The sequence below is a fragment of the Erinaceus europaeus genome, chromosome 7 (genome assembly GCF_950295315.1).
Source record: "Erinaceus europaeus chromosome 7, mEriEur2.1, whole genome shotgun sequence".
Lineage (NCBI taxonomy): Eukaryota > Metazoa > Chordata > Mammalia > Eulipotyphla > Erinaceidae > Erinaceus > Erinaceus europaeus.
Window position 1 is genome coordinate 5,751,351 of NC_080168.1, and position 8,527 is coordinate 5,759,877.

Here is an 8,527-nt window from a genome sequence, read left to right on the forward strand (position 1 = left end):
TAGATCCCATTAAGCTGTCATGGCTGTGCTTCTGGGTTCCTTTTCTTAATTTCCCTCATTCTGAGAGAGTTGGCACAAGTCCGAAGTACAGGAATCGAAGCCCAATTTTTTTTTATTAACATTAAACATGTATTGTTCTAAGTCAAATTAAAAATAATACTTCAAAATAAATTATAATACAAATAAAACAGTGACTTGTCAATTGAGAAATAGATATTTGCAAATCATCTACATGAAAAGAGGTTAATATTCAAAATATACAAATAAATTATACAAATCAACAAAGAAAACAAATCCATTAAAACAGCTACCCAAATACTGAACAGACGCTTCTCCCAAAAAGACACAGATTGTCCAAGGACATATTATAAAATGCCCACTTCTGGGTGGAAGAGAGTTCACAGCATAGGCTACCTGCTTGACTGTGCCTGGGACTCAGGTTTGAATTCTCCCCATCACAGAAGGTTACTACGGCACTGGAGAACGTACCGGGTATGCGGTATCTTCCCCCCCCCTCTGTCTCTGTCTCTATCACTGGGTAAAAACATGGGGGTCCAATTTATAATCCTGCTGTTCTTTAATCCATCAGGGTCTGCAGAAGTTGCACTTGCTTCTTGTCTCTGCAGGCTGACAATGCTGAGCTATTTGCAGGTATGGCATGAGCATGCCGAGGGTTGAAATTCCATTGACATCATTTGTTTATCTATTTATTATCACCAGGGTTATTGGGTGGGATTTGGAGCTTCCAATGATCCCAGTGACTATATTTCCCCCTTTATTTTGCAAGGACAGAGAGAAATTGAGAGGGGGGAGAGAGCGGAGAGAGAGGAGAGAGGAGAGAGGAGAGGGAGAGAAGAGGGAGAGAAGACAGAGAAAGAAGAGAGAAGAAGAAGAGAGAAGAGAGAAGAGGGAGAGAGAGAGAGGGAGAGAGAAGAGAGAGAGAAGAGAGAGAAAAAAGAGAGAAGAGGGGGGTCGGGCAGTGGCGCAGTGGGTTAAGCGCATGTGGCGCAAAGCGCAGGGACCGGCCTAAGGATCCCGGTTGGAGCCCCCGGCTCCCCACTTGGCAGGGGCGTCGCTTCACAGGCGGTGAAGCAGGTCTGCAGGTGTCTGTCTTTCTCTCCCCTTCTCTGTCTTCCCCTCCTCTCTCCATTTCTCTCTGTCCTATCCAACAACGAATTGCGTCAACAAGGGCAATAACCGCAGCGAAGCTACAACAAAAGGGGGAAAAAAATGGCCTCCAGGAGCGGTGGATTCATGGTGCAGGCACGGAGCCCAGCAATAACCCTGGAGGGGGAAAAAGAAAAATGTAAAAAAAAAAAAAAAAAAAGAGAGAGAAGAGAGAAGGGGAGAGAGAGAAGAGAGAGAAGAGGGACAGAGAGAGAGAAGAGAGAGACCTCCAGCACAATTGCGCTGCTTATGAAGCTTCCTCCCTGTGGTAGTGGCCTGGGCCCTGGGCCCTGAACCCCGGTCCTTGCACGTGGTAACATGAGCATTCATCTGGCTGCACCACTGCTTGGCGCCATGATCTACATTTCTCCCAGAGCCACTGTTAGCAGTTAGAATTAGAAGCCAACCTCACTGCCATTCTGGTTTGATATATGGTGGTATCAGCATCCTTATGATAACAAGAAACCAGAGTGCTCTCTCTCTGTGTCGTGCGGGGTGTAAGGGAACAGCACGAAAATAACTCAAATAACTTGACCACACTTGAACGATTTAAAAAAAAAAAGGGAACAAAGGAAGCCCAAAATAAACCATCAACATTTTCACAGTTTTGAAGCCTGGTTGGTTGCAAAGCAGGAAGAGTACATCACCATGAACTGTGGTGGCCAACACCTTGACCTTATACTTCCAATTTTCAACTCTATAAGAAAATAAAATTGTAGTGTTAGTCTATGATACTGTGTTCTCTCTCACCCCTCTAAAAAAATTAAATAAACAATATTAACAGCATATATAAATCAAGTGAGCATGGAGAGGGCATGCAACATTTCTCCTCCAGGACTCAAAACTATGGAATCAGCTGGTTACTTGTTTTGTATTTTTTTTGGTTTGTTTTCCATTTTCTAGACCCTTTACGTGTGAAGGCAAGTTGCTTATCTGAGTTTTTTTTTTTCTTTTCTTGTTTCCTACTGTATGTTTGTGTGGTTAGTAGTGCTTTTAGCTATTTCCCAAATATTCTGATAGCATGTGTCTTCATTATCTTTTATTTCTAGGAACATTTTAATTTCCTCTTTAACTGAGTTTCCTTTTTTGTTGTTGTTGTTCTTTTTCTTTTTTTGTCACCAGGGTTATTTCTTGGTGCCTGCATGATGAATCCACCACTCCTGGTGGCCATTTTTTTCTTTTCTATTTTTTTATTTGACAAGACAGAGAGAAATTGAGAGAGGAGGGGAGATAGAGAGATAGACAGACACCTGCAGACCTGCTTCATTGCTCATGGAGTGTAACCCCTGCAGGTGGAGAATGAGGACTCGAACCCAGGTCTTTGTGGATGGTGATAGATACAGTTAACCAAGTGTGACATGGTCCAGCCCCCAAGGTTGAGTTTCCTTAGTTTGAGGTTTTCTTTTTCTGTGTGCCACTGAATATCAGCTTAATTTCACTGTGATCTGAGAAGGTACGTGGAATTATTATTATTATTATTATTATTGCCTCCAGAGTTATTGCTGAGGCTCAGTGACTGCACTCGAATCCACTGCTCCTGGAGGCCATTTTTTCCTTTTGTTGCCATTGTTGTTTATCATTGTTGTTGCTATTATTGTCGTTGTAGGATAGGGCAGAGAGAAATCGAGAGAGGAGGGGAAGGCAAAGAGAGAGAGACACCTGCAAACCTGCTTCACCACTTGTGAAGTGACCCCCCCTGCAGGTGGGGAGCCGGGGCCTCAAACCGGGATCTTTACACTGGTCCTTGAGCATTACGTCATGAGCGCTTAACCCGCTGAGCTACTACCCACCTGACCCTACATGGAAAGATTTTTAATGCTCACCCACTAACTGATGCCATTTTTGTGTCATAGCATACCGTCTCTCCATGAGAATGTCTACTGTGGATTTGAGAAGAGTATATATTGCACTTGTTTGGGATGAAGAGCTCAGAAGATTTCTGGTAGGTCTAACCTACCAAACTCTTCATTTAATTCTCTGTTTCTTTACTGATTTTTCTGCCTGGTTGATCTACCTTCTAGAGAAAGAGAAAGTTAAAAATCCTATTGTTATTGTGCTGCTACTGATATATTTCGTCAGGCGTCTCAGTACCTGTTTTACATAGTTTGCTGTTCCCTCATGGGGAGCTGATGTTGGCTCTCATGAGCTCTTCTTGGCTGACTGATCTCTTTAGTGTTATGTGTGTCCCTCCTTCTGTCACTTTAATTATTTTGAAGCCCAGTTTATCAGCTATGGATATGCTGTCCCAGTTTTTGTTTTTTTGTTTTTTCCTGAGGGTCATTGGCTTGAATGATTGTTTTTACTCTTTCACTTTGAATGTTGTTCTTGAATGTGGAGTTGAGCTGTTCTCCTGCAGATGGCATATGATGGGTTCTTGTTTCATGAACCACACTGCAACTCTGTAGCATATGACGGGTTCTTGTTTCATGAACCACACTGCAATTCTGTACCTTTTGATGGGTGAGTTCAGACCATTCATGTTTAATAATATTAAAGATTTGAGATGCTTCGGTACCATTGCTTTATGTAGTTCTTGGGTGTTCTTGTATGTGTGTATGCTTTAAAGGAATGATTGCTATCAGGGTTATCACTGGAGCTCAGTATAGGTGCTATGAATCCATTGTTTCTGGCTGCCATTTTTTCCTTCTATTTTATTTGATAGAACAGAAAGAAACTGAGGGGGGCGTGGGGAGGGATAGAGAGAGAGAGCAAGATAGACACTTGCAGAGCTGCTGCACCACTCTTGAAGTCCCCCCACTGCAGGCAGGGAGTGGAGGTTCCGACCTAGGTCCTTGCACACAGTAGTATGTACACTCAACGGGGGGGGGGGGTGTCACTGCCTGCCCCCTTGGGTTTGCTTTTATGAGTCTCTTTAGCACTTCCTGTAGAGCTGGTTTGTCACTGCTTCTTTCAGCTGTTCCTTTTCTGAGAACTTTTTATTTCTTTATTCAGTTGAAAATACAATTTGAAGGGATAAAATATTCTTTTTAAAAATATTCTCCCCCCCTTTTGTTGCCCTTGTTGTTTTATTGTTGTTGTAGTTATTGTCATTGTTGTTGAATAGGACAGAGAGAAATAGAGAGTGAAGGGGAAGACAGAGAAGGGGAGAGAAAGATAGACACCTGCAGACCTGCTTCACCGCCTATGAAGGGATCTCCCTGCAGGTGGGGAGCTGGGTCTTAAACCCGGATCTTTAGGCTGGTCCTTGCGCTTCGTGCCACGTGCGCTTAACTCGCTGAGCTACCGCCGACTCCGGGGATAAAGTATTCTTGATCAGAAGTTTTTCTCATTTATCCCTCTATAGATTCCTTTTGGGAGTCTGGGCGGTGGTGCAGCGGGTTAAGCGCACCTGACGCGAAGTGCAAAGACCCGCATAGGGGTCTGGGTTCGATCCCTCTGGCTTCCCACCTGCGGGGGAGTCGCCTCACAGGAGGAGAAGCAGGTCTGCAGGTGTCTGTCTCTCTCTCCCCTTCTCAGTTTCCCCTCCTCTCTCCATTTCTCTCAGTCCTATCTAACAAAGACAGCAACAACAATAACTACAACAACAACAAAAAACAAGGGCAACAAAAGGGAAAATAAGTAAATAAATATTTTTAAAAAATTAAAAAAAAAACATTCCTTTCTGACTTTCAGGGTTTCTGTTGAAAAATCTGCAGATAGCCTTATGGCTTTACTTCTGCAAATTACTCTTTTTTTTTTTTTCTTTTTCCTGTTGCTACTTTCAGTAACTTATTTACCTTTGGTCTTTGCTAGTTTAACTATGTTGTGTCTTGGTATATGTGTCTCTGGATTAATTTTGTTTGGTATTGTCTGAGCTTTTTGTATCTTTATCGCTTTCTAGTTTTCTGTTTGGGCGACATTCTCTGCTATTATTTCATCTAGTCTGTGCTCTCCTTTTTCTTCTCCTGCTTCTGGCATGCCAATAATTCAGATGTGCTCTACTTTAATCAATCACACATGTCTCTGGTGATATTTTTGTTGCTTCTTAGCCCATTTTCTACATCTGTCAGTTTTTGGTTAGTTTTTCCTGCTTCATCTGCCAATTCTTTTTCCATCTCTCTTTCACTCTATCTATCATCTATCTGTCTTCTATGTAAATGCTACTGGGAGCAGTAGAATTGTGCAACATCAAGTCGTAGAGAAAACCCTGGTGGAAAAATAAGAAAAAAGAATAATTTCACAGGTGATTTTAATGTGTCATCAAAGGTGAGAACCATGAGTCATAACATTGAGGTTTTATCAAATCTTTTGATTCATGTAGAGGGCTCAGGAGACTACCTTGCACTTAGAAGAGATACCATAAATCATAGTATTTCAGCTGCTACGGACAAATGGCTAAATCCCACAACAGACGCCAAATCCACAAATAAAAAAAGTCCCACAGGCCTGCCTGACACACCAACCACAGGGACCAAAGATCCAGTCCAGGTTTCTACTGCTAGGAACAGTGAGCTGTATTTTCTCTCTCTGTTTAATTTATGTTATGTGGTATGAAGATGGGTATTGATGTCTGCCTGTCAGAGGGAAGCTTAGTGACCCTGGATCTTGAAGGGAGGGAGGTACATTCATCAGACTGACGTCTCTACAAGCAAATCTGGGAAGAAGATTTTGGAGGAGTAAATAATGAGCCTTAAGAATAGACTAAGTGATAGCACTGAATGTCAATTATTCCTTCAGGACAGGGCTTGTCTACTGATTAATTTACACTGAGCACTTGCTATTATAGGATCTTTGAAAACCCAATGTCCTTGTGGCCTTAATACACAATACAGGACCTTAACTTCCTACAGAAGTTTATCATTTTTTAATCCATAACATATATGAAATTTTGGGGAGAATAAAATTCTTTACACATGATTGAAAGGAAATCAGGAAATCACTGTGTTATTTGTTTTTGGAGAAAGTCCAAATCACTTATTCTAATGATAGTTATTCCCTTTTATTTGTTATATATGACTTATGCATTGTTGCACTGGATTTTCTGGTAAACAACCACTTGTCCTTTTTCAGAGAATAGAAGAATATTCACATCGAATGGAAAGCTTTATTTTTTTCTCTATTTTAAAATTCCATATCCTTGTGAGTTGAAATTGCCCAAATAAAGAAGTCTTCTCAGTATAAGGTGAAAAGCAACTCTCAGCTGCCTTTCTGTTTTATGTATGCCCACTGAAAAAGCTATCTGGAAACATAATCTGAACAGAATTTTGTTCTCATTTCCCTCAGTAGCTGGGGACACTGTTGTCTTAAGTCAGTGGGCCAGTGTCATATACACTGAACTTGTAACTTTGGTTGTTTTTTTTTCCTTATCAGTTGTTAAACTTTGGTTTGACTAGTCACAGGAAGTCCAGACTGTAAATATTATATAGTAGCTCCCTCTAGCACAATGGAAAAGTACACAGAGGCTCATACATGCTACTGCCAGCATTTTTTGTTTGTTTTTGTTTTTTTGGCCTCAGTTCAGAATGGAAGCTAGCCAACCTCCCTTGGTGCCTCTTTTTAAAGATAAAAATGGAGCAGTATTCTCTAATTCCATTCCAGGTGGTCTACTCCCTAATAAAGTCCCCAAACCTAGCTATAGACCAGGTCCCCTGAGACAGAGCATGTGTTCACACGTGTCCATAAACCAGGGAAAAATATATACCTGAAAGCAGAAGTACACAATAGTCTGCAGAGAGTACCCCCCAACACTTCATCTGCACTATTCCAGCCTTTAGGTCCATGACTGTTCAACAATTTGTTTGGCTTTGTATGGTAACTCTCTTTTCAGCCACCAGGTTCCAGATGCTAGCATGATGCCAACCAGACTTTCCTGGACAGACAACCCCACCAGTGTTTCCTGGAGCTCTGCTTCCCCAGAGACCCACCCTACTAGGGAAAGAGAGAGGCAGACTGGGAGTATGGATCGAACAGTCAACGGCCATGTTCAGTAGGGAAGCAATTAAAGAAGCCAGACCTTCCACCTTCTGCAACCCACAACGACCCTGGCAGAGAGATAGAGAATGGGAAAGCTATCAGGGGAGGGGATGGGATATGAAGATCGGGTGGTGGGAATTGTGTAAAGTTGTACCCCTCCTATCCTACGATTTTGTTAATGTCTCCTTTCTTAAATAAATAATAAAAAAGTAAAATAAAAAAATGGAGCCTGTCAAGGTAGACATTGTTCTTCTGGCAGTCATTTATTTATTTAATGGTGATATCGTGCTGGTGACAGCTTGACCTGGTGAGAACTGAGATGTTGAAGGTGACATGTGGAATATAGATTTGTCAAGGACTCCTCTCGCTTTCATTGTGTTGGTAGGTCTTTTCTGTAATCTGACCTTGTGAAGAGAAAACCTCATCAGCTTCAAGTCCCCTAGTTCAGTCATTCATTACTCACTTGTTGGTTTAGTTGACGAGATACTTATATTTTGTAGTATGACTGCCTAGATTTGGGCATTGTGCTTAAGACAAGAGAGGTCCAGACTGCAGAAAGAGATCAGATGATAAAGACTTTGGATGGGTCCCTTTTACTCTTTCAGATACTGTGACTTTTTGGTGTCCCTGCTTCTGAAGGACCACCCCCTCCCATCCTGTTGGACTCAGAAGTCATGTAATTTACACATATCTCTTGACAGTCTTTTCTCTTTTGTGAGCCCATCAATGGCCCCAAGATGGGGCTGGGCCTTCCAGTGAGGACCAGGAGGGAAGGTAGAATGCAGCATATGGGAGCTGCCACCTGATGGCTGGGCATCATGGGAGAAGAAGCCACTCTGGTGCATTTGGAGTCCTCTGTGACCACAGCCTTCCCTGATGCATGCTGCATGCTGCGTGGTGTTAAGGGTGGGTGTTTCCCTGCTGCCTCAGAGGGACTGCATGGCTCTTGGAACCGGAAAAGTCACTTGCCTGGCTGTTCCCATGCTACTCAGGACCCATCTGAGCCTGCATCATCCCTTCTGGCAGTTGCTTTTATTGTTGAAAATTTCCCCAGTGAAATCTGTCTCCTGCATAGTTGCATTACTCACATATAGTTGGGGCTACTCAGGGAGGTGCCTGGAGTAGGGCAGGGGGGAGGGGACAGAGAAGTTCACAGTGGAGTAGGGATACGCTGAGGGAGTGAGTGGTTTCCACAGCGGCATCTGCAGGAGTTGCTGCTCACTTCTTGCCCCAGATGTCACAGCCCACAGCTGCTTCCAATCACTGGATGCACGCACTTCCTGCCCAAACCAAATAATAAAGAGGAGGAGCACACCAATGACACTCCCGTTTTCCTTCGCCCTTCCTTCTTTCCTCTGTCTCCACCCCCAAATCCTAAGATTTATCTGAATGCATTCAGAAAAACCTAGTATTTTTGTTTGGGGAAGCCAGAGGCCTTCTTGAAGTT

The 8,527-nt window shown here is 42.8% G+C and overlaps 1 long non-coding RNA gene across 2 annotated transcripts in view; it reads left to right on the top strand.

Moving 5' to 3' along the window:
* Window positions 1-7,134, top strand: part of LOC132539369 (uncharacterized) — a 13,041-nt gene extending 5,907 nt beyond the window's left edge. Inside the window, exons 1-3 of one of the 2 annotated variants that reach the window (XR_009550609.1) lie at window positions 588-651; window positions 3,021-3,109; window positions 6,935-7,134. This is a non-coding gene — a long non-coding RNA (uncharacterized LOC132539369). Of the gene's footprint in view, window positions 1-587; window positions 652-3,020; window positions 3,110-6,934 lie in introns of those variants that run through there. The other variant, XR_009550608.1, reaches the window with a different exon arrangement.
* The last annotated feature ends 1,393 nt before the right edge of the window (window positions 7,135-8,527 follow it).